This window comes from Salvelinus alpinus, chromosome 34 (assembly GCF_045679555.1).
Source record: "Salvelinus alpinus chromosome 34, SLU_Salpinus.1, whole genome shotgun sequence".
In the NCBI taxonomy this organism is placed as follows: domain Eukaryota; kingdom Metazoa; phylum Chordata; class Actinopteri; order Salmoniformes; family Salmonidae; genus Salvelinus; species Salvelinus alpinus.
Window position 1 is genome coordinate 21,934,727 of NC_092119.1, and position 27,711 is coordinate 21,962,437.

The 27,711-nt window shown below is 42.4% G+C and overlaps 1 protein-coding gene and 1 long non-coding RNA gene across 2 annotated transcripts in view; both read left to right on the plus strand.

Moving 5' to 3' along the window:
• LOC139563761 (tetratricopeptide repeat protein 7B-like) overlaps positions 1-27,711 on the plus strand; it is a 128,500-nt gene that overhangs the window by 44,975 nt on the left and 55,814 nt on the right.
• LOC139563697 (uncharacterized) lies at positions 9,585-15,985 on the plus strand. Its single transcript, XR_011672622.1, has 2 exons — positions 9,585-10,259; positions 10,375-15,985. It is a non-coding gene; the product is annotated as an uncharacterized lncRNA (long non-coding RNA).

Genomic DNA, 27,711 nt, shown 5'->3' on the forward strand with positions numbered 1-27,711 from the left:
AAAACACACACTACATACAAATCACGCACACACACAGCATTTCCAGTGGGAAGGTGCTTTTTCTATCCTCGAGAATGCCAACGCTAAGAAGGACACGTCTTCAGTAAATAGCCAGCTGCATACATGGCTAATGTGTAAGCTGTGAGTAGCGGTAATTATCTGTCGTTAAGGGTGTCTGCTAAACTCATGAATAATGCAGCAGTGTGCCTGCCTGTGAATCTCGTGATGCTCTCTCTGCTCATAGATATTTAAAGTTGAGCGTTGCGATAAAAACATCTGCCAGCATTCTTTTTGTATAATTATTTTCCCCCTTTGTAAAGTGGTCAATCATGGTTGCAGTGAATTAGGAGGAGGCCTTTGGTACTGAGCAGGAAATGGATCTTACAAAAAAAACAGCAGGACCAAGGCAATTCTTCATAATATGCCTTTATTGAAGTGGCTTGTTAAATAGAGCAGAGGAAAATGCTTGGTTGGTTAAGAGATTTCTAGTGTACACACTAACTGGATCGATGCAAGGAGTGCATCCAAAATAGTACCCTATTCCCTACTGTTATATAGTGCACTACTTTAGACCAAATGCCTATGGGCCCTGGTCAAAAGTAGTGCACTACATAGGGAATAGGTTGCCATTTGGGATGCATTGTCTATGCTTCCTCTAGCTGTTAGGCATCTGAAAAACCAGGTCACTTCTCATTAGCAAATCAAGTCTTAGAATGCTGCCTGCTGCAGTCTTGTATTTACTGTAGCCCTGCCAACACACACACCACACACACACACACACACACACAGATTCCTTACTGTCAGTGCTGTATCGGTTTGAGCTGATTTATGAAAATGAGGCCTAACAGCAAATACGTATTAAGTCTTTTGATGAAACCCTCATTTGCAAACGGATACGCACCACCACGTTATACACATAGACAGACACACAGACAGACAGACACAGACAGACGGATGGACACGGGGGAGAGGAGCAGGCCGCTCACTCGTTTGGTATAACCGGGCAGTTTAGCTCTCTGAGCTGAACCCTAGTCAACATTTCTCCAAAGTTACAGTGTGACGCATCGATAACATAACAAATGCTCACACACTTATGAGATACTTTCTTGCATTAAGCACATAAACACATGCAGTCAGAGAAGGCGTGTGTTTGTGTGGTTAGTTCGTTCAGTGGGAGACTGTTAGCTGTGTAGGTGTGGGAACATTGCAGTGTGTCTGATCCATAGAGAAGTGTTGAGCTAGGGTATTGACACCTATCAACTGACAACCTTACACACAAATGACCATACCAGCTCTCACACACACACACACACACACACACACACACGGACGGATGGACGGACGGGCGGACGGACGGGCGGACGGACGGACGGACGGACAGACATGCACGCACATATGCACATATGCACCATTGAGGTGAGGTTCTCACCCAAGATTTGATGGTACATGGCCCCGTCCATCGTCCCTTTGATGTGGTGAAGTTGTCCTGTTCCCTAAGCAGACAAACACCCCCAAAGCATAATGTTTCCACCTCCATGTTTGACGGTGGGGATGGTGTTCTTGAGGTCATAGGCAGCATTCCTCCTCCTCCAAACACGGCGAGTTGAGTTGATGCCAAAGAGCTCCATTTTGGTCTCATCTGACCACAACACTTTCACCCAGTTGTCCTCTGAATCATTCAGATTTTCATTGGCAAACTTCAGACGGGCATGTATATGTGCTTTCTTGAGCAGGGGGACCTTGCGGGCGCTGCAGGATTTCAGTCCTTCACGGCGTAGTGTGTTACCAATTGTTTTCTTTGTGACTATGGTCCCAGCTGCCTTGAGATCATTGACAAGATCCTCCTGTGTAGTTCTGGGCTGATTCCTCACCGTTCTCATGATCATTGCAACTCCACGAGGTGAGATCTTGCATGGAGCCCCAGGCCAAGGGAGATTGACAGTTCTTTTGTGTTTCTTCCATTTGCGAATAATCGCACCAACTGTAGTCACCTTCTCACCAAGCTGCTTGGCGATGGTCTTGTAGCCCATTCCAGCCTTGTGTAGGTCTATAATCTTGTCCCTGACATCATTGGAGAGCTCTTTGGTCTTGGCCATGGTGGAGAGTTTGGAATCTGATTGATCGATTGCTTCTGTGGACAGGTGTCTTTTATACAGGTAACAAACTAAGATTAGGAGCACTCCCTTTAAGACTGTGCTCCTAATCTCAGCTCGTTACCTGTATAAATGACACCTGGGAGCCAGAAATCTTTCTGATTGAGAGGGGGTCAAATACTTATTTCCCTCATTAAAATGCAAATCAATTTATAACATTTTTGACATGTGTTTTTCTGGATTTTTTTGTTGTTATTCTGTCTCTCACTGTTCAAATAAACCTACCATTAAAATTATAGACTGATCATTTCTTTGTCAGTGGGCAAACGTACAAAATCAGCAGGGGATCAAATACTTTTTTCCCTCACTGTAAATATATTATTTTTATTTTTATTTTTTTCACCTTTATTTAACCAAGTAGGCAAGTTGAGAACAAGTTCTCATTTACAGCTGCGACCTGGCCAAGATAAAGCAAAGCAGTGCTACACAAACAACAACACAGAGTTACACATGGAATAAACAAATGTACAGTCAATAACACAAAATAAAAAATCTATATACAGTGTGTGCAAATGAGGTAAGATTGGGGAGGTAAGGCAATAAATAGGCCGTAGTGGGGAAGTAAATACAATTTAGCAATTAAACACTGGAATGATAGATGTGCAGAATATGAATGTGCAAGTAGAGATACAGGGGTGCAAAGGAGCAAAAAATAAAATAACAATATGGAGATGGGGTAGTTTGGTGGGATATTAACAGATGGGCTATGTACAGGTGCAGTGATCTGTGAGCTGCTCTGACAGCTGATGCTTAAAGTTAGTGAGGGAGATATGAGTCTCCAGCTTCAGTGATTTTTGCAATTCGTTCCAGTCATTGGCAGCAGAGAACTGGAAGGAAAGGCGGCTAATAGGAATAGGCTTTGGGGGTGACCAGTGAAATATACCTGCTGGAGCACGTGCTACGGGTGGGTGCTGCTATGGTGACCAGTGAGCCGAGATAAGGTGGGGCTTTACCTATCAAAGACTTATAGATGACCTGGAACCAGTGGGTTTAGCGACGAATATGAAGCGAGGGCCAGCCAACGAGAGCATACAGGTTGCAGTGGTGGGTAGTATATGGGGCTTTGGTGGCAAAACGGATGGCACTGTGATAGACTGCATCCAATTTGCTGAGTAGAGTGTTGGAGGCTATTTTGTAAATGACATCGTCGAAGTTAAGTATCGGTAGGATAGTCAGTTTTACGAGGGTATGTTTGGCAGCATGAGTGAAGGATACTTTGTTGCAAAATAGGAAGCCGATTCTAGATTTAATTTTGGATTGGAGATGCTTAATATGAGTCTGGAAGGAGAGTTTACAGTCTAACCAGACACCTAGGTATTTGTAATCGTCCACATATTCTAAGTCAGAACTGTCCAGAGTAGTCCTGCTGGACGGGTGGGCAGGTGCGGGCAGCGATCGGTTGAAGAGCATGCATTTTGTTTTACTTGCATTTAAGAGCAGTTGGAGGCCACGGAAGGAGAGGTGTATGGCATTCCAGCTCGTCTGGAGGTTAGTTAACACAGTGATCAAAGAACGGCCAGAAGTATTCAGAAATCCACTATCTATAAAATGTATCCACTCTTTATAAAATGTATCCACTATCAACCACTATATAAAATGTATCCACTATATATAATATGTATCCACTATCCACCACTATATATAAAATGTATCCACTATATATAATATGTATCCACTATCCACCACTCTATATAAAATGTATCCGAGAGAATAAAGTAGACGGCACGGGTCAAACGTCTGATTTATGACCCTATGTCCGGATGACGTGTACATGCCCAAATATGGGCATCCGGCCAGGACATCCTGTTCCTGTTGTCACGTGTTAGAGGGTGTGTTATTTTATATCTATATTGCACCTATTCCTTTGAAGTTGTCATGATGATTGATGTGTAGGGACCTGGTTGAACTGGGGGAGGGGGGGTGGGGGGGATGTGTTTGAACGTTTCATAGAGGATGACCCCACATCCACCCTATTTTATTGCCCTTAGGGTTGTTGTCTATGAAGTAGGAATGTCTGGGGGGGTTGTATTTGCGGGAGACGCATTATAAATAAAGCCCAGAACAAGACATGAGGCCCCAGAACACTAAACAAGATTTTAAAAATAAAACCCTGAACATTAAACAGAAAATTAGTCAAATTCTCGGGGTGCTATGCGTCTCTTGTCACGAACCCAATGATAAAAGCATCGAGGACGTTTTGGGTGAGGCCCCTGAATGTTTTAAAGGAGTTTTGTCTACGAGTGATGGAAATATGTTTTACATATTCCAACCTGAGGATTCTACTGTTAAGATATTCACAGACAGCGGCCCCAAACCCCTTTATCATGCAAAACCCGGGAGTTTTTCTCCTGCGCTGCGTATGAGGGAATGGCTTAAGATAAGGCTAGCGCTGTGTCAAATTGAACAGGCCCTGAGTGGTACAACCCTGCCAGGATATGCAATGGAAGAACTTGTGTGCGGACGCAGTGATTTGAAGGCCCTAAGAATCGCTTCAATGGCGTATAGCCCCGACTCCAAAGTGACAATTTTAGCATGTGAACAATATGACAGTACAAATGCGACGAAGTCTGTCAGTTCATATGTCTTTTCCAAAGCCTGCAAGGATGTAAACTTTTTTATGCCAGTGTTTAGCTTTAAATGGATTGATTACCCTATATTCGTAACCCTGATGAATAAGCTGGACAGTCTTTTCAAAAATCGTGAACAATTACGGCGCTGGCCGCGTCTATCCTTAAGACATACCCAGGATCTACATGCCAGACGTTTGATCTATCCCTGGAGTGAAAACTTACGGAGCCTTGACGGATCGTATGTGGGATATCCTGCGAGCAAGAGAGCCTGTCTTGACGCGGGTGAATTGGAGACAGATGGGGGTCAGGGCTAACCAGGCCCTTTATCTGTAATAAATGAATAGTAAAAATGTTTAATTAATTATAACATGTTTAAACTGTATGTACTAAAGATTTAGAATTAAAGGGGATTAATGCTATATCTCAACCCTTAAGGAACGGGGAAGCTGTCTTTTCTCTCTAGCCCCGGTCTGTCGCGGAGAATTTTATACAAATACAGTCTTTCTTACAACGTTATGTTATAAACATTAAAGGTTATTAAAAGTTTAGTACTGTCTGGTAATGATGTATAACTGTTGTACAACCACTGTTTATAAATAAAACATCCGTGCATGTTTCAATATTGAGCAGTAAAATTGTTTTGGATTAATTATAAGATGTTTTAAAAAGGTCTGTACTAAATATTATGTATTAAATAAATGGTTTTAAAGAGGTATCTCGCCATTTAACGAAAGGAATATCACGCGCCCTCTCTCTCCCAATCGGTCCCTGAGAAAAAAGGCTTTCCGTAAATACGTGTGCGCGTGTGTGTGCGGGCGTGTGTGTGCGGATGTAGGTGTGTGTGTGTTTCAAAAACAAAAGGGGAGGGGTGTGTGTCTCTGCATGGGGCGTTTGAAACCAAAAAAGATGTGCGTCTCTTCAAATGGGCACTTTCAATTCATTTACCACACATGCCTTTCAAATACGTATTTATCTCACCCCCAAGGACGTGAGGGGCTAAAAAGTCAAACAACCCCTGCAGAATATATCTTGTCTAGACAAACTCCTACGGTTTAAACCATATGTTATTTATAATCAGCCCATATACAAACGACCCCCACCCTTAAATTTATATCGGACACCCCCCAAGCTGCTACCCATGATGTTGTAGGAAATCAAAAGGAAATACAGACAGCCACCTGTGGTTTTGGGGACTCTAAACATTCAGAGGTCCTGCCGCCCGAAAAAAACGGCACCCCTGCTCTGTAAGATCATTACAGAATATCTCTCCTTTGAGCCAAGACCGCAGAGCGAGTGACAACAGATACTATCCCCTCTGTACGAACGACCAAAAGCGCAACTCCAGACAAGGCCAACAGCCCAGAAGAGTTATCTGCCCAAAACAGCTAAAAGATAATCCGTGAATCCGTCCCAATGGAGCTTTCTGAAGGTGAGTTAGTGAAAATAACTCAGTGAAAATAATATATTAGATTTGAAGGCGGGGAATGGTATGGATATTATTGTAATATTAAACCGGCGTTATATGTTTTTTTAAACGGGGGGGCAATGATTTTTTTTAGGTAATATGACAAATGCACGTATTCTTATAATTTAAAATGTATATATATATATCGGATAAATACAGTGGGGAGAACAAGTATTTGATACACTGCCGATTTTGCAGGTTTTCCTACTTACAAAGCATGTAGAGGTCTGTAATTTTTATCATAGGTACACTTCAACTGTGAGAGACGGAATCTAAAACAAAAATCCAGAAAATCACATTGTATGATTTTTAAGTAATTAATTTGCATTTTATTGCATGACATAAGTATTTGATCACCTACCAACCAGTAAGAATTCCGGCTCTCACAGACCTGTTAGTTTTTCTTTAAGAAGCCCTCCTGTTCTCCACTCATTACCTGTATTAACTGCACCTGTTTGAACTCGTTACCTGTATAAAAGACACCTGTCCACACACAATCAAACAGACTCCAACCTCTCCACAATGGCCAAGACCAGAGAGCTGTGTAAGGACATCAGGGATAAATTGTAGACCTGTACAAGGCTGGGATGGGCTACAGGACAATAGGCAAGCAGCTTGGTGAGAAGGCAACAACTGTTGGCACAATTATTAGAAAATGGAAGAAGTTCAAGATGACGGTCAATCACCCTCGGTCTGGGGCTCCATGCAAGATCTCACCTCGTGGGGCATCAATGATCATGAGGAATGTGAGGGATCAGCCCAGAACTACACGGCAGGACCTGGTCAATGACCTGAAGAGAGCTGGGACCACAGTCTCAAAGAAAACCATTAGTAACACACTACGCCGTCATGGATTAAAATCCTGCAGCGCACGCAAGGTCCCCCTGCTCAAGCCAGCGCATGTCCAGGCCCGTCTGAAGTTTGCCAATGACCATCTGGATGATCCAGAGGAGGAATGGGAGAAGGTCATGTGGTCTGATGAGACAAAAATAGAGCTTTTTGCTCTAAACTCCACTCGCCGTGTTTGGAGGAATAGAAGGATGAGTACAACCCCAAGAACACCATCCCAACCGTGAAGCATGGAGGTGGAAACATCATTCTTTGGGGATGCTTTTCTGCAAAGGGGACAGGACGACTGCACCGTATTGAGGGGAGGATGGATGGGGCCATGTATCGCGAGATCTTGACCAACAACCTCCTTCCCTCAGTAAGAGCATTGAAGATGGGTCGTGGCTGGGTCTTCCAGCATGACAACGACCCAAAACACACAGCCAGGGCAACTAAGGAGTGGCTCCGTAAGAAGCATCTCAAGGTCCTGGAGTGGTCTAGCCAGTCTCCAGACCTGAATCCAATAGAAAATCTTTGGAGGGAGCTGAAATTCCGTATTGCCCAGCGACAGCCCCGAAACCTGAAGGATCTGGAGAAGGTCTGTATGGAGGAGTGGGCCAAAATCCCTGCTGCAGTGTGTGCAAACCTGGTCAAGAACTACAGGAAACGTATGATCTCTGTAATTGCAAACAAAGGTTTCTGTACCAAATATTAAGTTCTGCTTTTCTGATGTATCAAATACTTATGTCATGCAATAAAATGCAAATTAATTACTTAAAAATCATACAATGTGATTTTCTGGATTTTTGTTTTAGATTCCGTCTCTCACAGTTGAAGTGTACCTATGATAAAAATTACAGACCTCTACATGCTTTGTAAGTAGGAAAACCTGCAAAATCGGCAGTGTATCAAATACTTGTTCTCCCCACTGTATGTGTTAATATTATCTAACGTTTGTAGGGTATCCATCCTTTATGCAGTTGCTCAGGGGAATAAAATGATCTGGAACAGAATTCCTTAGAAGGGGGTTCAGAGGAGCAAAATGCATGCAGCCAGTCCCCATCACATTATTGTAGATGTAAGTCCAAGAATAAAATACATAAGAATATTTATACATTAAAAACAAAAAGTGTGCACCCTATATTAAAAGCTATTTTTGTGTTTTCAGCTGACATACCGCCAAGAAGGATAACGGCCTCCTTATGGACCCTGAACGACTTCGGAGGAGAAGATGACACAGATGCTTTTCTCCCATTCTGTATGAAAGTCTTTTCAAACACACCGAGAACCGAGGATTTAAAGTCCCTCAACTCCCCCTTGAACCTCCACCCGCTCACAACGCACAACTCGTGCGCAAGTACATTGCGCAGAATCATCCCCTTACGAAAAGTGCTACTGGGCAGGGAATTTACTGCTTCAAGAAACGGCGCTCCATGGACACAGTATGAAGCCATTATATATACACTGCTCAAAAAAATAAAGGGAACACTAAAATAACACATCCTAGATCTGAATGAATGAACTATTCTTATTAAATACTTTTTTCTTTACATAGTTGAATGTGCTGACAACAAAATCACACAAAACTTATCAATGGAAATCAAATTTATCAACCCATGGAGATCTGGATTTGGAGTCACACTCAAAATTAAAGTGGAAAACCATACTACAGGCTGATCCAACTTTGATGTAATGTCCTTAAAACAAGTCAAAATGAGGCTCAGTAGTGTGTGTGGCCTCCACGTGCCTGTATACCCTCCCTACAATGCCTGGGCATGCTCCTGATGAGGTGGCGGATGGTCTCCTGAGGGATCTCCTCCCAGACCTGGACTAAAGCATCCGCCAACTCCTGGACAGTCTGTGGTGCAACGTGGCGTTGGTGGATGGAGCGAGACATGATGTCCCAGATGTGCTCAATTGGATTCAGGTCTGGGGAACGGGCGGGCCAGTCCATAGCATCAATGCCTTCCTCTTGCAGGAACTGCTGACACACTCCAGCCACATGAGGTCTAGCATTGTCTTGCATTAGGAGGAACCCAGGGCCAACCGCACCAGCATATGGTCTCACAAGGGGTCTGAGGATCTCATCTCGGTACCTAATGGCAGTCAGGCTACCTCTGGCGAGCCCATGGAGGGCTGTGCGGCCCCCCAAAGAAATGCCACCCCACACCATGACTGACCCACCGCCAAACCGGTCATGCTGGAGGATGTTGCAGGTAGCAGAACGTTCTCCACGGCGTCTCCAGACTGTCACGTCTGTCACATGTGCTCAGTGTGAACCTGCTTTCATCTGTGAAGAGCACAGGGCGCCAGTGGCGAATTTGCCAATCTTGGTGTTCTCTGGCAAATGCCAAACGTCCTGCACGGTGTTGGGCTGTAAGCACAACCCCCACCTGTGGACGTCGGGCCCTCATACCACCCTCATGGAGTCTGTTTCTGACCGTTTGAGCAGACACATGCACATTTGTGGCCTGCTGGAGGTAATTTTGCAGGGCTCTGGCAGTGCTCCTCCTGCTCCTTCTTGCACAAAGGCGGAGGCAGCGGTCCTGCTGCTGGGTTGTTGCCCTCCTACGGCCTCCTCCACGTCTCCTGATGTACTGGCCTGTCTCCTGGTAGCGCCTCCATGCTCTGGACACTACGCTGACAGACACAGCAAACCTTCTTGCCAGAGCTCGCATTGATGTGCCATCCTGGATGAGCTGCACTACCTGAGCCACTTGTGTGGGTTGTAGACTCCATCTCATGCTACCACTAGAGTGAAAGCACCGCCAGCATTCAAAAGTGACCAAAACATCAGCCAGGAAGCATAGGAACTGAGAAGTGGTCTGTGGTCACCACCTGCAGAACCACTCCTTTATTGGGGGTGTCTTGCTAATTGCCTATAATTTCCACCTGTTGTCTATTCCATTTGCACAACAGCATATGAAATTTATTGTCAATCAGTGTTGCTTCCTAAGTGGACAGTTTGATTTCACAGAAGTGTGATTGACTTGGAGTTACATTGTGTTGTTTAAGTGTTCCCTTTATTTTTTTGAGCAGTGTATATATATATATATTATTAGTTATACATATTTTATTATTTATAATTTTTTTTGATGATTGAATATGTTAAAACAATGACAAATAATGTTTTTTCAGACTCCAACGAGACATGCCTGGCAGAATCTGGAATACCTGGTGAAAAAAGTCAAGAGCCCCCGGTTTCCGCGATTCGTCAGAACAGCCTGCGTCAAAAAAGCCGAGGTAATTTAATTATGTATTGTTAATATATAGTATTATACCTGAAATGTATTTGAAATTTTTTATCTAACATATTTTATGTTTAATAACCTATTTTGTATGTATTATTTTCTTTCAGACTCCTCCCCGGCGCATACACCTAGAGCAAGCGGAGGATTTCGGCTCACCGGACATCCACAATGAAACAACGAAACCGGAGGATTTCACCATTTTAAATTACATTTCAGAGGTAGACGACCTGCTATTATGGGAAGCGGCCAACCTTCTTGATTCAGACAATTCTTTGGTGGAAACACCCGAACCTGAAATAGAACAAGCTAGGTTTTTCACAGCCTTTTCCAGGGCTCTAAAATCCCGAAAGGTTTTGCTCCACAAACGAATGGGGGCTTTACTCAAGCGACAATACCGTCAGGATCTTTCCTTCTGGCATAAAACAATGCCACGTTTGTTAAACAGCAATCCGATTAAAAAACGCAAATACAGGCGCTAAAAACATATATGTAACATGTATCCTTCCAGAATACCACAAGAACACACATCATTAATTATCCAACTTGCTGAGCCAACAGACATAATTGAGACAGTTGAAACCCTGTTATCCCAGATACCGTCCGAACTCCAAGATATAATTAACCAGCTGAATGAGACTGGGGTAACAGACATAATACCGATAGATGAAAACATAATATCCCAGATACCGCCCGAACTCATAGAAATAATTAATCGTATGAATGAGTCAGGGGCGACCGATGAAAACCTGTTAGCCCACATCCCCGACGCCCTCATATCGTTAATTAACCAGATGAATGAGAGCATAAGATCTTCTACAACGGACACCCCACAGACCCCGCCATTAACGACCATGTCCGAAGAGTCTGAAATGCAATACGATGTTTTTGAGGAATTGGAAAATTGTCTAATAAATCAGGAGGGAGATGGTATTGATAGAAGTGTCCGGGTTGTGTACCGAAATAAATTCAGCAATACAAAGATTCGACAGTTTTTCAATTTCACATGGGTGAATCAGAATCTTGACTATGCTGTGTTTTATGTGATGATATTGGATACTCTAAATGAGCTGTTAGACAGGGCAAGGGATTATGGCGAACCTCGTGATGTCTTACAGTTGGAAATTTGTGGAGATATACAGTGTTATGCAGGCTCTCTTATTTTACTCAATGGTGAAGCAGATTTTCAACAATTTATAGCCCTGCTGGAACGACTAGTTCAGTCAAATGTATCCGTCATAGCCGATAGGACCCTCGAGCTTGTAGTGCAAATAATACTTCAACCCCTGGGTGGCGGGGGTCAGAGAAGGAAACTAGATAGCCTAATGCAATCAGAAATCATAAGCAATAAAAGCACTTACCTCATAAACGTTCACAATCCTGGTAATAAGCTATGCTTTGCAATAGGCCTAGCACATTTACTCAACCCTGGGTGTACAGATCTAGCGGCATTACACAAGGCTAGAGAGCTCCAAACGGCCGTGGGTCTAGGTATACAGGATGCGGTGGCTTTCTCGGACATAGTCAAATTTGAAAACTTTCTGAACATCAAGATTGTGGTTTTGTACCACAGTAGAGCTAATGCAGCTCTCTTGAAATTCCAAAACAACCCACAACCTCATCCTCAGATTCTGTACTTTTATGTGCAAAACGCCCACTATTATGCTATTACTAACATCACAGCGTTTTTAGGCGCACCATATGTGTGTCCATCCTACCATACCGGCTACACCCGAAAGGGGGGGCACTCGTGCCGTTATAACTGTTCAGTGTGTCTGGATGAAAATTGTCCGATGCAGCCCTTAAACCTGACACCCTGTGTGGATTGTCACCGCACATGTCGTTCGGGCTACTGTTACGAAAAACACAAAATTGGAACATGGCACCCCAAGGCCTGTAAATCTGTAAGCAGTTGTGACATTAACAAGAAATGTCCAAAATGCCATTGCAATTACAACCTTAAAATAGACAGCCCTAAACCTCATGTGTGTGGAATCATACATTGCCCAATCTGTAAAGGGCCTTTGAAAAGCAGAGACGCTGAAGTGGTTCAAGAAGTGCCACACGAGTGTTATATTCAGCCCTTGCCTGAAGATGAACATTCAGAGAAATACGTGTTCTATGATTTTGAGACAAAATCAGTAATCAGGGGTTCATTTGCCTATTTTTGTATCTACCATGACTTTCAAGGGTGAAAAGTGGTCGGCAGAGGGGCCCAATTGTGCACTGCTCTTTCTAAAACACTTTAGAAAACCCCAGTATAGAAACTTCACGTTTATAGCGCACAATTCTCGAGCCTATGACTCCTACCTTCTTCTGAACCCCTTGATACAGCAAGGCGTTGCACCCAGTGTCATAGCTTAAGGTAGTAAAATCTTGTGTTTTGTAGACCCCGCCTTCAACCAGAGATACATTGACAGTTTAAGCTTCTTACCCATGAGATTGGCTCAAATGCCAGAGGCCTTGGGTTTTGAAAACTCTGTGAAAGGCTGGTTTCCCCACTTCTTCACATCTGAGGAGAATCTACATTATATCGGATCTTATCCCAGCCCCGAAATGTACGGGTGTGACCAAATGTCTCCCAAAGAGCGTGAGAGATTCATGACATGGTACGAGACAGTAAGACATAGCACCTTTGATTTCCATAAAGAGGTTGAATCATACTGTGACAATGATGTGGTTATACTTCGTGAAGGATACCTCAGATTCAGAGAAGAGGTAATCAAAGATGCAGGCATTGACCCCTGGAGTTGTACAACTATTGCATCGGCATGCATGAAAACCTATCGTACACACTTTCTACCTACAGCATCTATAGCTATCCCCTCGCCTGACAACTACCGACACCAGTTCAAGTCATACTCTAGTGGGTCCATTCAATGGTTGGAGTACTTGGCCCAGGATAAAGACATTTTTATTCAACATGCTTTGAATAGGGGTGAGAAGGCATTTGGGTCTTATCATGTAGATGGATACACACAGATTGACGGTGTTGAGACCGTGTTTGAGTACAACGGTTGTTTGGAAACATTGATCATTGACAAGATCCTCCCGTGTAGTTACAGTTGTAAATCTTGCTTTGTGCCCCAGGCCATGTGTGTCCTAACCCAAAAGACTTTTGGGGAAATGTACCAAGAGTTTGAAGACAAATTGGATTCTTTACAGGCTACTTACGGGTTAAAAGTGGATGTGATGTGGGAGCATGAATGGATTGCACTCCAAAAGTCTGATCCTCATATTCGAGCCTTCCTTTCCAGCTTTAACACACCAGAACCCGTGGAACCACAACAGGCCTTGTATGGAGGCTGTACCAATGCTTTGACATTGAGGTATGTAGAGGCAATAGGATATGTAGATTTTACATCCCCTTTATCCTCATGCTATCCTATGGGGCATCCTGAAATTATTCACCGCGACTTTGACTTACCCCAAAACTATTTTGGTCTGATCCAAGCAACTGTCTACCCTCCTAGGGGTTTGTTTATACCAGTGTTGCCTTACAAGGGACCTCAAGGAAAACTTTTATTTCCCCTTTGTCGCACCTGCAGTGAAAACAACAACCAGGAAAACCCTTGTGATCACTCAGATCAAGAAAGAGCCCTGACAGGTGTATGGGTCACAGTTGAATTCTCTAAGGCTCAAGAGATGGGGTATCGTGTGGCCAAAATCTCTGAAGTGTGGAACTTTTCCAGGAAATCAGACACTCTTTTTAACTTCTCTGCGCTACGGATCCCTTTAGCGGGATCATTTTCCTAAACAACCGCTGAATTGCAGGGCGCAAAATATGACAAAAAATATTTATAATCATGCAATCACAAGTGAAATATACCAAAACACAGCTTAGCTTGTTGTTAATCCACCTATCGTATCAGATTTTGAAAATATGCTTTGCAGCGAAAGCAATCCAAGCTTTTGTGAGTGTATCAATCAATGCTAGGACAGCTAGCCACGAAAGTCAGAAAAGCAATAAAATTAATCGCTTACCTTTGATAATCTTCGGATGTTTGCACTCACGAGACTCCCAGTTACACAATAAATGTTATTTTTGTTCGATAAATATTACTTTTATAACAAAAAAACGCCATTTGGGTTGCGCGTTATGTTCAGAAAACTACAGCCTCGTTCCGGTCCTGAAAGGCAGAAGAAAATTCCCAAACGTATCAGATTCAAAAATATTACTAACAATATTTATAATCATGCAATTACAAGTGTAATATACCAAAATACAGCTTAGCTTGTTGTTAATCCACCTATCGTGTCAGATTTTGAAAATATGCTTTGCAGCGAAAGCAATCCAAGCTTTTGTGAGTGTATCAATCAATGCTAGAACAGCTAGCCCCAAATTAGCATGGTCACGAAAGTCAGAAAAGCAATAAAATTAATCGCTTACCTTTGATAATCTTCGGATGTTTGCACTCACGAGACTCCCAGTTACACAATACATTTTCTTTTTGTTCGATAAATATTACTTTTATAACAAAAAAACGCCATTTGGGTTGCGCTTTATGTTCAGAAAACCAAAGCCTCGTTCCGTTCGACGAAAATTCCCAAAAGTATCCGTAATGTTCGTAGAAACATGTCAAATGTTTTTTATAATCAATCCTCAGGTTGTTTTTAACAAACATAATCGATAATATTTCAACCGGACCGTAACCTATTCAATAAAAGAGAGAAAGAAAATGGAGGGCTACCCCTCTCGCGCGCAGGAACTAATCAAAGGACACCTGACTACTTTTGAAAAATCTCGCTCATTTTTCAAAATAAAAGCCTGAAGGAAAAGGAAACCGCACACTGCTCTTGATAGTATCACCGATATTTAATAAGCTTACGTATCGGCCACACGGCCTTCGTCAGAGCTTTTGGGATTTTTTGAAAGTTGCACCCTTATGTAGACCTGGCTCCACCCACATCCGTTCTACACATCGAAGGGGGTTGGAGGCAAAGGAAAATAAATAAGTGCTACCAAATATAACAATGTGCAATTCATAAATATTACAAAAGTGTATAAATAAGGCGTATTGAACACTTCTGTATAATCTCAATGAGGACATAGCAAGTTCATTAGTCATTGGGTACATCATATGAAAAACGTCAGAATAATCTACAAGAGACACACAACCACCCGCTCTCTCAAACAGAGAATTAGTGAACATAAAAGTTCAATCAGGAGAAACGACAGGGATTATCCAGTCGCTGTACATTTCAATGACATGAAGCATGACATTTCCACCTTTAGATTTTGTGGCATAGAGAAAGTTAAGATATCAGACAGGGGAGGTGATATTAATAATACTCTGAGTAAAAGAGAATGTTTTTGGATTTTCACCCTCCAGACATTGTTTCCAAAAGGACTTAATGATGAAATGCCTTTGTATGTTATGCTGTGAATTGGAACATGAAATGTGTGTCTCTTGTAGATTATTCTGACGTTTTTCATATGATGTACCCAATGACTAATGAACTTGCTATGTCCTCATTGAGATTATACAGAAGTGTTCAATACGCCTTATTTATACACTTTTGTAATATTTATGAATTGCACATTGTTATATTTGGTAGCACTTATTTATTTTCCTTTGCCTCCAACCCCCTTCGATGTGTAGAACGGATGTGGGTGGAGCCAGGTCTACATAAGGGTGCAACTTTCAAAAAATCCCAAAAGCTCTGACGAAGGCCGTGTGGCCGATACGTAAGCTTATTAAATATCGGTGATACTATCAAGAGCAGTGTGCGGTTTCCTTTTCCTTCATCTTGTTCAATTGATGCCATGCACCTGCAAATAAGATTGCTCAGATGTGCGAGTGCCTTTTTGTATTTCAAAATAAAAGCCTGAAACTATGTCTAAAGCCTGGTCACAGCCTGAGGAAGCCATTGGAAAAGGAATCTGGTTGATACCCCTTTAAATGGAAGAAAGACGGGCAAGGAAACACAGATTTAAAAAAACAAATAATCACTTCCAGGTTAGATTTCCTCAGGTTTTCGCCTGCAGAATCATTTTTGTTATACTCACAGACAATATTTTGACAGTTTTGGAAACTTTGGAGTGTTTTCTATCCTAATCTGTAAATTATATGCATATTCTACAATCTGGACCTGAGAAATAGTCCGTTTACCTTGAGAACGTTATTTAGAAAAATTTAAAAAAATCTGACCCCTATCGTCAAGAGGTTTAAAGAGTACATCAAGACCTTCTTGAGATGCAAGCAAATGGCTTCAGGCTATCCTGCATCGGTCACAGATCAAGAGAGCAAAGACAGGTACATTCAAGACTATCACGACAGAGAAGGCATTCTTCTTGACCCTGACAGAATAGAGGTCAACAAAACCAAAAGAAATGTGTCGAAATTGTACTTGAACTCACTTTGGGGTAAGCTTCCGCAGAGATGCAATATGCTAACAACGTCGATCATTAAAGACCCCGAAGAATTTGGGGGATTTGTTTTTTCGGACCAATACGAAATTTCACATTTTTCATTCTTGAGTCAAGACATTGCCCTGGTGCAATGGAGGCGTAACAAGAAGTGGGTTCTACCCCCGGGTAATGTAAATGTGTTTCTTGCAGCATTTACCACGGCCTATGGCCGACTTGAACTGTGCACCCTCATGGAGCAGCTTCAGAGGCGGGTTCTTTACCACGACACAGACTCTGTGGTCTATGTAAGCAAACAGGGTGATTGGAACTCCCCACTTAGCAACTATCTGGGTGGTTTAACGAGTGAACTCAAAGATGGTGACCATATCACAGAATGGTCCTCCTGTGGTACCAAAAGCTATGCTTTTAGGACTAAAGACAATCACGTGGTGTTGAAAGCCAAAGGCGTGACACAAAACTATGAAAATGCCCCGCGTGTAAACTTGGAATCAAGTTGTTAGGGATAAAAAGGGCTTCCATCTAAGGAAGGCTCCACTTACTAAAATATTATTGTCTATGACAAGAGACTGCTTTTACCTGACGGGACCACATTTCCCTTTGGCTACTGACTTATGCTACAAGCCACAGTGTGTCTTAAAGCTTAAGATATGATGACTGCTGTAGAAGGTTTTGACCCCCGTTTGCAACTACCATTTTCAGCCTTAATCGCAGGCCCATCCAATAGTGGTAAAACTTGTTTTGTAAAAAGTATTTTAGAGAATTCTGAACATGTGTTATCTCAAAAGCCTGATAATATTGTGTGGTGTTATTCGTGTTATCAACCTTTGTATGATGAATTGTTGAAGAAAATAAAAATCAAGTTTGTTGAAGGAATTGCTGAATCCCTGTCTGATGATGAACTTCTCCCTCCTCATAAAAACAATCTGCTGGTTTTGGACGATATGCTATTTGCAGGTAGGGAACATCCCGAAATTGCACAAGCTTTTACCCAATATACTCATCAAAAAAACATGTCCGTGCTTTACTTGGTGCAGAATGTGTTTCACCAAGGTAAAAATAGTCGTATCATTAGTTTGAACGCCAATTACATGGTTTTGTTCAAAAACCCTAGAGACAAACTACAAATTAACACATAAAGAAGGAAATCCTACTTTATGGAGAGCTATGAGGACGCTACCAAAGCGCCATTTTCTTATTTAATTGTGGATTTAAAAGCAAATACTCCAGAACACCTGAGGCTACGAACCGGTCTGTTCCCATGGGAGTGGCCGGCAGCGTACATTCCTAAAAAGTAACCGCTATGTCTCTGCGTTTAAAAAGAAACCTGCCCCTCTTGAGAAGCCTAGTTGGGGCTACAGCTAAAGAACGGAAGGCCATCTTGGGTCACTGTTCTTCAGATCTCATATTATCCCTATGTGAGATTGCTTTGAATCTTCTCAAAGGACGCATTCCACTCACCCTGACCCAATTGCAACAATTAAAGAGACAAAAGACCGCGATCAAACTCTTTGCCAGTCTTCAAAAGAAAAGACATAGCATACAACAGTCTGGGGGTTTTCTTCTACCTACTAAGTATAGCCGTTCCCTTCATCACCAGCCTTATTGCTGCCAGACGTGGGGGTTGAACACAGAGTGTGATGGCCCATAAAATGTACTTGGTGCCACAACAAGAGTTGGATAGACTTAAAAAACAAATGCAGGGTCCTGAAAATATCAGACAAACAGCGGGAAATTATTTGGATACGGCCATGAAGGATATTTTGAACCGAAAAGGATTGAACCCCTATGATAAGGTCCAAAAATACACAATCCTCTTGCAAAGGTATTTGGCCTTGGTAAAACAAGGTAAGAGAGAGGACAACCATTTAACGCTTTCCCTACTGGACTCTTTAAAAGATGACGAGCCTAGCGAGAGCCAAGCCCCTGTAATGCCTGTACCTGCGATCTTACCGGCTGAAGATCAAATGTCTGTTGAAGATAAAGTTATGCAGGACATGTTGACACATGTTCCGGCACGTAACAGAACATTTTTTATATACATTATGAACAAGATAAAAGCCTCAAAGGGGACCGCTACTTGGCATGACAAAGGAGAGTTTATCCTTCAGGGCTCTATTGTCAGGGGTTCACATATGCTTGACTTGCTTAAAAGTACCACGGCTGCCCACAAGGTTGCTGATGACAGAAGACCTCCCGGGTGGCGTCAGTTTCTTAAGGCCTTGGCAATCCTCAACATTCCCCTCTCGGGTGTACCCAACTATAAGCTTCGTCAACAGATTCAAGCTTTAAAACAAAAACCTTCAACGAGTTACAGCACCCCTAAAGATGTCCCAACAACCACTCCCCCCTATGAAAGGGATGATGATAACTCATTTACCCCCCTGAACGTCTCCGGACCTTTTCCTAATCCCGATCTCTCAGGGTGGTTAGACTTTTGAATGACTTTTGAATGACTATGATTAAATTCAATTAATTTTATTTGAAAAAATAAGCAGTTTAACATTTGTGGCATTCTTGAAACATTTGACGTAAGCATACGCCTTGATTACACGGTCTTAAAGGACACATATTTTAACACTTTTGATATTTTATAACAAAACAAGCTACAACGTTATCATTACTTCTTAAATCATCATTATAAAGAGACATAACATCTTCAAAAGAAACTCCCCGGGCTTTTTGGCATAGGTAGAATACACAGTGTTGACCACATGTAGTGGAAAGGTTATCTTGCACTTGTTTGATGCTGTAGTATGTCTTTGATCTGTTTTTGGTCAAAAACTCTTTAATAGATTTGGGGAAATGTGAAAAACCGGGGGGAAAGCCATAGGAATCAAAATAAGTTGAGATTTTTCTTCCTCCTTCGTCTTCTAATGTCACAGCTAGCCAATGTTCCCCCGGCATGTGTTTAGGATGGGTATTGACAATAAACATGGCCGGCCGCTCCGGCCATTTCTCAATAGGTAATTCATCCCAAGCCAACACTCCACAAAATAGTTTTCCAATCAATCGGCTCATGAGCCCTTCCAACTGTTGGTATTCATGTCTTTGCTCAACGATCCTTAATAATAATCCACTAAGACCTGTCTTCGGGCATTCACTTCCAAGATTGAATCAGAGCATGCATAAACAATCATGCTAACTGTACAGGCTAAAGGTGTACGGAAACGCATTTCCTTGGGACACCACCGACAGATTTTCTGAGGTGTCATCATCAGGTGATAAATTGAAAGCATACAAGAAAGCATACAATGTGTAACCCTCTGCAAAATCATTTCTGTCAATAGGTAAAGAGAGATCTTTGATATGCCTCCCTGTAGCCAGGAATAGATTGTAAAATTCTCGCACAGATATGTTGTTATTAAATTGCGGTTGGAAAGCCTTAGCAGGGACCTGACGTCCGTCCTGACAGAGAGCTACATACTCTGCATTGAAGTGTTGAAAATTAAATGGGTTTTTATCTAAGCTGCCCGAATTAGAGGCGTGATCAACCAAACCTATAACCACGTATCGGGGTAAAAGGCCTAGAAAAAGTTTTTCTTGACTGCAGATTCTACTGCCCACAGGTATGCTAAAGGTTTTCATGGTAATTCTTTGGAGAGGGTAAAGGGCATTTCCTTTCATCAAAGCCTGTGAGTGACCCAGACGAACTTCCGGAGATACAGACACTTTTTAAATAAAAAGCGTTGCCCCCAACACTTTTAAACTAAATTCACCGTCCTGGGCAGACATCAGACAAATCTCATCCTTGGCCTTGGTTAATTTTAGTCTTAAATCAACCGAATTTAAGAGTAAACATTCTTGAAAGAAAATGTCAGAGTGTATAGGCCCTAGCAGATGAAACTCTCGAGATTCGGCACAGTAGCGAGCGCGTGCCTCCAGTCCTTTGTTTGCACCGGTGGAAGGGTCTGTCGATTCCATAGAGACTCCTGCAGTATCCTTGCTAAACAACCCGGCGCTGAATTGTGTCTTGAGAGACACAATTCCATGATTCCATGATTCCATGATGGCCCTATAAGGGTATGTGGCACTGCTTTGACTGATTAGGCGTTCACCCAAAGTCACATCCACTTGGGAGAAGATGGTGGCCACTGGGTAATTAATGAGACTCACTTTGGCATCGTCTGCAATATTAGTACCATCTCTTTTGGTCACTTTTAGACGTAAATGCACCAAGGTGTCCAGATAGTTGTCACGTGGTCTGGTATGAAAGGACCGTTGTATAGGACCGTAGGACCGTTGTCTGTAATGGCAGAGAGTGGGGCTATCTCCACATAACTGGATCTATCTATTGAATGTTGGGTTAAGGGGGCCGTGAAAAGATCGAGCTCTGTCTTTATAGCTTCAGAGGACATGCGGTGTAAAAGAGCCATGTTGCTTGTTCTTTTAGAAAATACTTCAGATTATTATTTTTGTCGTTTTTGGTCCAGACCTCCTCACTTTACCACGTCTTTGACTTACTGAGTTTCTTTTAACGGTTAACCTCTGCTTTTTAGGGGCAGGCCTGCGCCTTATACCCGGAGGTCTCTTTTTTGGTCTTCGAGACAACATCATAAGCCCCGAGCCTTCTTGATGCTCGGTATCTGGTGATGCCCTTCTGGTCATAGCATTGGCTACAACCTCATTTACTATATTTTTAGCCGCTGATTTTAAATGTCGTTCGGCTATGCTGAGGCCTCTCTTCATAAACGGTAAAACCATCCTAAAGAGGTTGCGAAATATACCTCCTATCCCCGAACCGTACATGGTCGGGGATCCATAATAGCCGGGTAACCCATTACCCACTTAAGCAACATAGTATGAGACATAGCGGTTAGGGTCGAGATGTTGGTGGTCCATAACCCTTTTAATTTATTTGTATTATGTTTATAAAAATATATAATACTAATATTATATATGTAGAGAGGTTTTGGTGGGTCTAAAGTGGAGTTTTACAATCGTTTTACCATAAGTAAATTCAATGTTTTCGTTCTGATCCGTTTTAAGCTCAACCAGAATGTTTTCAATATATTTCTTGCTTATAGGTACGTAGTGTGGCTTGTCGTAGGTAACAGTGACTATTTCTCCATCCTTTCCGTCTATATGAACTGTTCTCAGGAGGGGCACACAACTGTCTCCGACCCTTTGATAGGATATGATGTCGGTATACACAAATATGTTGTAAAACCCTGCATGTATATCCGCAGGGAATGGGAATAATTTATCTTTCACATACGTCCATTTATTGGGACCCATCCCCAACATGTAGGCTAAATTACCGCTGGTCTTTATACCCCCAACAGCATCCCCTGAGATTTGTACATGTTTATGTATAGGGTTGTTCTGGGTTAGGAGTTCATTCAACTCTGAGACGATCCTGTCGACGGTTCTATAGAATCCTTTTTTAAGCTTAATAAGTTTCACAGGTTCCGATATCCTTTTGCAATAAAAATCACGGTCCTTATCTTTGATATTATACCAACTATGGGGGTATGTAATCTCGCTGAGACCTAATTCCCAGGCCTCTGATAACTCTATAGGCTTTGGAAAATTGGTTGTGTAATTCGAACTTTGGTTATTATGATATATATGTGCAGACGCATTACTGGGGAGAGTCAGGTAGAAGCCGCTGTGTCCCATGATGCACTCCTGTGTACACGCAAATTATGTTGTATTTATCATGCATGAGGGTTTAAGTTAACCCCCGATGCCTCCACCACATCGTGCTCTAATACCCAACTGTTAAACTTTTGGGGCCAGTTTTTCCAGTGGACCAGCACCCATTTTTTACCCTTTTCTCTCTTTTGATCTAGAATCTCCTCCACGTGAAAGACTTTGTCTTTATCCAACTGTACCTTCTGTAATTCCTTCTCATAAAAAGGTCCCTCTACAAGCTCCCCGTCATAATCTTTTAACTTGTAGACAGGGGGTACGCGCGGTAGACATTCGGCAACGGTGAACACCTCATTGCTGTAACCTTGCTCATATTTTTTGTTGAAAACACCCCTCAACTTGGATATACGCACCAAGTCCCCCACTATGAATTTAAAATCAATTATTTTCTTACGTTGAAGGGGGAACAAACCATACAGATTTTTAAAGACTTGAAAAGAGTTTTCAGAAGAGACCTCGGAGGGCTTCATCCGTATACTCTTATGGTAGCTGTTGTTGTACCCCTTTAATAAATCTTGAACTATATCGATATATCTATGCGTGTTGTGATCTGTAAAATATCGCCACATCTGCTCCTTCAGAGTTCTGTTAAAGTGTTCAACAACTTAAGCTTTCAAATCTGAGCCTGTAGCAAAATGTACTATATTGTGCTTCTTCATGAGTTTCTGAAAAGTATTATTAAAAAATTATTTTTGCCATCAGTCTGCACTTTCTTGGGGGCTCCTCCTTCCTCCAAGATAGAGTCAAAGGCCCGGGTCACCTCTGCCCCGCTCTTATTTTTTAAGACCCTTACAAATGCTATTTTAGAGAAAATATCTACAACCGTTAGCATCTAGCGATTTCCATCATTTTTATCTGCAAGGGCCTGCATGTCACATAGATCCGCCTGAAATTGGGACAAGGGATGAGTAGAAAAAACTATATTTCTTGGAAATTGTTTTCGTACAGGTTTATGTAGAGTATGAGCATCCTGCTCGGCTAACCAGTCATTCACTTTAGCAGCGCTTAACCGGCTACCTGTTTCTTCGGCTATAGCTCTCTGTAAACGCTCCTTACCCCCATAAGACCCGGGGTTAGAGGAGTTATAATAAATGTTTTTCAACATCTGCTCCGCCATCCTTCTTGCCTCTCTGAGGTACAATAATATTAATGAGCCACTTTCAAATAACAACAACATTTCATTATTATTTTTGAATTTGTATTTTTTGCAAACATCAAGTATTACGTATACAGACAATTCAGGATTCGTTGCAGGATACTTGTCCCCGTTTTCTCAACGATCCCAGCATGCAACACCCTGTATATTTGGTTTAGATTTACAGGCTTGTGTCGCTGAATTTTTAAAACACACACATCCGCTATATAAGTATATAAACAACAAATATGATACATGTTACAATTAAATGGTGTTTCAAACAAATAAAGTAAAATCTTAGACAAAGTTGTTTCAAGTTCTTCAGAATCATCCACAAGACGGGATACCATTTGTGTCCATTGTAGACTCTCGCCCGTATGTCGTACATGATTCATGATTTGCTCCATTCTTAGCACACGCTCTACATTAGCCCAGGCATTGTGTGTTGTGTAGAACGATACATTGTTCACTTTATTTTCAATAATTTGATGCATAAGATTTGTAAGTTCTCTCAAAAGAAAAAATGTATTTATTCTCTCTAACATCGTATGCATATAGTTGCCCATTGCTTTACATCTAAATAACAAATAGGTATTGTCACTCGGTCTCTTGGGGTTTATTGAGCCAGAAAGTCATCACATCAGCCACTACAGCTTCCCTGTATTTGTTGTCGTCCACCAGGGTGTGTCGGATTTCTTTGAGTTTCTCGTTGATGTAGATTGCCTCCTTCAGTTCATGTAGGAAAGCCTCGGTTACCCCGTAAACTCTGGGAATAGACGGCACAAGACCCATAGACTCCAGGGCTCTGACCAGCGAAGGTATAAACCTGCAGGACCACGGTCTTTTCACCAGTTCCTAAAAATGGTTGAAGAAGTAGTATCTTGGGGGCTCGTATAGGCAGAGATGACGGCGCTGGCTGGGGTGATTGATCTCACAACCGATTAATTTTTCTCTTATATACTCTCCAATCACCACGTGGCTACAGATGGTGTCCACAAAAATAGTACTGACCACCCCATCAAACACATCCTCAGGCTGTGTACATGTAGGTGATGTCGTGGGTCTTGCCTGGGGGGAGTAGAATGGTGGGCTGCGAGGCATAGAGTCCTTAGGGTCTGGCCCCCATGACGTATCGGAGTCCTGGTATGTTGTATGAATATCCATGGTATATGCTGAAATGAAGAACTGGAGGCTTTAAGGGCACTCCTTTTATTGTTGAACCAGTCCTTTGGGTATCAGGGCGTGGTTAACACAGCCGCGTACTTAGTTTTCTTCGGGGGCTGACCCTTCAGAGGATGTACCTTCTTGGGGATCCTTTGAATCATAATCCTCAGGATTCGTATATATTATGCACTTCCTTAGCTTAACAATGCTCTGCCACTGTTGGCTCTGTACAAAAAGAGCATCCAACAACTCTAACATTTTCAATTCCATTAGATCCCAACTTTTAAAAGGAATAAGCATGCGCAACCTAAAATCCCCAGTCAGGCCGCCATCACAAATGTTTTGGTTGCGGGTTTCCTCGTTGCTGATATAGAACTCCACGCATCCACATGGAAGTCCATTCTTTCTTTGTATTTTCACCCTGTGAAATACTCTTCCTGAGGAGTCAGGGGCACCTTCCCAACGGGTCTCGTAGCCCGTGAACACGCTATACCCCTTTATGATAACTCTCAGTTCGGGACACACAACCTTGCGAAAAACCGACCATTCTTCAAGCCCGTAGTCCACTCCTAAAGTCCGGTCTGTATATTCTTCTCCTTCGGCTACGGTATAGAGCTTCACTCTACAGGCCTGGTAATCAAACCGATACCCCCATTGATGTCCATTAGACATCATCACTTGATCTTTCAGCGCAGTTGCGGGCAGTATTTGGGTTCCATACACACTTAGAAACCGCTTTTTTGGCGCATCGTATATTGTGGCTTTATACTTGGCCCTTTCTCTATGTTTCAACCGCGGTCCTGCTTCCGGTGTTACAGTCATCACTGCTTTGCCACTGCTCATAAAATCCATGCTTATTTTTAAAATCTTGTTTAGTGTTCTGGGGCCGCATGTCTTGTTCTGGGCTTTATTTATAATGCGTCTGCCGCAAATACAACCCCCCCCCCCCCCGGACATTCCTACTTCATAGACAACAATCCTAAGGGCAATAAAATAGGGTGGGTGTGGGGTCATCCTCTATGAAATGTTCAACCCCCCCCCCCCCCCCCGCCCCCAGTTCAACCAGGTCCCTACACATCAATCATCATGACAACTTCAAAGGAATAGATGCAATATAGATATAACATAACACACCCTCTAACACGTGACAACAGGAACAGGATGTCCTGGCCGGATACCCATATTTGGGCATGTACGCAATCATCCGGACATAGGGTCATAAATCAGACGTTTGACCCGTGCCATCTACTTTATTCTCTCTTGTATCCACCACTATATATAATATGTCTCCACTATCCACCACTATATGTAATATGTATCCAGTATATATAATATGTATCCACTATCCACCACTATATACAGTGCATTCTGAAAGTATTCAGACCCCTTTACTTTTTCCACATTTTGTTACGTTACAGCCTTATTCTAAAATAACAAAGCAAAAACAGGTCTTTAGGAATGTTTGCTAATTTATTAAAAATAAAAAACTGAAATATGACATTTACGTAAGTATTCAGACCCTTTACTCAGTACTTTGTTGAAGCACCTTTGGCAGTGATCACAGCCTCAAGTCTTCTTGGGTTTGACGCTACAAGCTTGGCACATCTGTATTTGGGGAGTGTCTCCCATTCTTCTCTGCAGATCCTCTGTCAGGTTGGACGGGGAGCGTCGCTATTTTCAGGTCTCCAGAGATGTTCAATTGGCTTGAAGTCCGGGCTCTGGCAGGGCCACTCAAGGACATTCAGAGACTTGCCCCAAAGCCACTCCTGTGTTGTCTTGGCTGTGTGCTTAGGATTGTTGTCCTGTTTGGAAGGTGAACCTTCACCCCAGTCTGAGGTCCTGAGCGCTCTGGAGCAGATTTCGTCAAAGATCTGTCTGTACTTTTCTCTTTTCATCTTTCCCTTGATCCTGGCTAGTCTCCCAGTCCCTGCCGCTGAAAAACATCCCCACAGCATGATGCTGCCACCACCGTGCTTCACCATAGGGATAGTGCCAGGTTTCCTCCAGACGTGATGCTTGGCATTCAGGCCAAAGAGTTCAATCTTGGCTTCATCATACCAGAGATCTTGTTTCTCATGGTCTGGGAGTCTTTAGGTGCCTTTCGACAAACTCCAAGCGGGCTGTCATGTGCCTTTTACTAAGGAGTGGCTTCCGTCTGGCCACTCTACCATAAAGACCTGGTTGGTGGAGTGCTGCAGAGATGGTTGTCCTTCTGGAAGGTTCCCCACAGAGGAACTCTGGAGCTCAGTCAGAGTGACCATCGGATTCTTGGTCACCTCCCTCACCAATGCCTTTCTTCCACGATTGCCCAGTTTGTCCGGGCGGCCAGTTCTAGGAAGAGTTTCCACTATCCTCCATTATATGCACTACCGTTAAAAAGTTTGGGGTCACTTAGAAATGTCCTTGTTTTTTAAAGAGAAGCCCACAAATGCTGACGCTCCAGATACTCAAGTAGTCTAAAGAAGGCCAGTTTTATTGCTTCTTTAATCAGAACAACAGTTTTCAGCTGTTCTAACATAATTGCAAAAGGGTTTTTTAATGACCAAATAGCCTTTTAAAATGATGAATTTGGATTAGCTAACACAATGTGCCATTTGAACACAGGAGTGATGGTTGCTGATAATGGGCCTCTGTACGCCTATGTAGATATTCCATTAAAAATCTGCTGTTTCCAGCTACAATAGTCATTTTCAACATTAACAATGTCTACACTGTATTTCTTATTAATTTGATGTTATTTTAATGTAATTTTTTTTTGCTTTTCTTTCAAAACAAGGACATTTCTAAGTGACCTCAAACTTTTGAACGATAGTGTATATGTATCCACTATCCACCATTATATATATAATGTATCCACTATCCTCCCCTGTATATCATATGTATCCAATTTCCTCCACTGTATATAATATGTACCCACTATCCACCATTATATATATAATGTATCCACTATCCTCCCCTGTATATCACATGTATCCACTATCCACCACTGTATATCATATGTATCCACTGTCCACCACTGTATATAATATGTATCCACTATCCTCCACTATATATAATAATATGTATCCACATCGGCTGGGCGATATGACGATATATATTGTGTGACGATAGACGCAAATCACA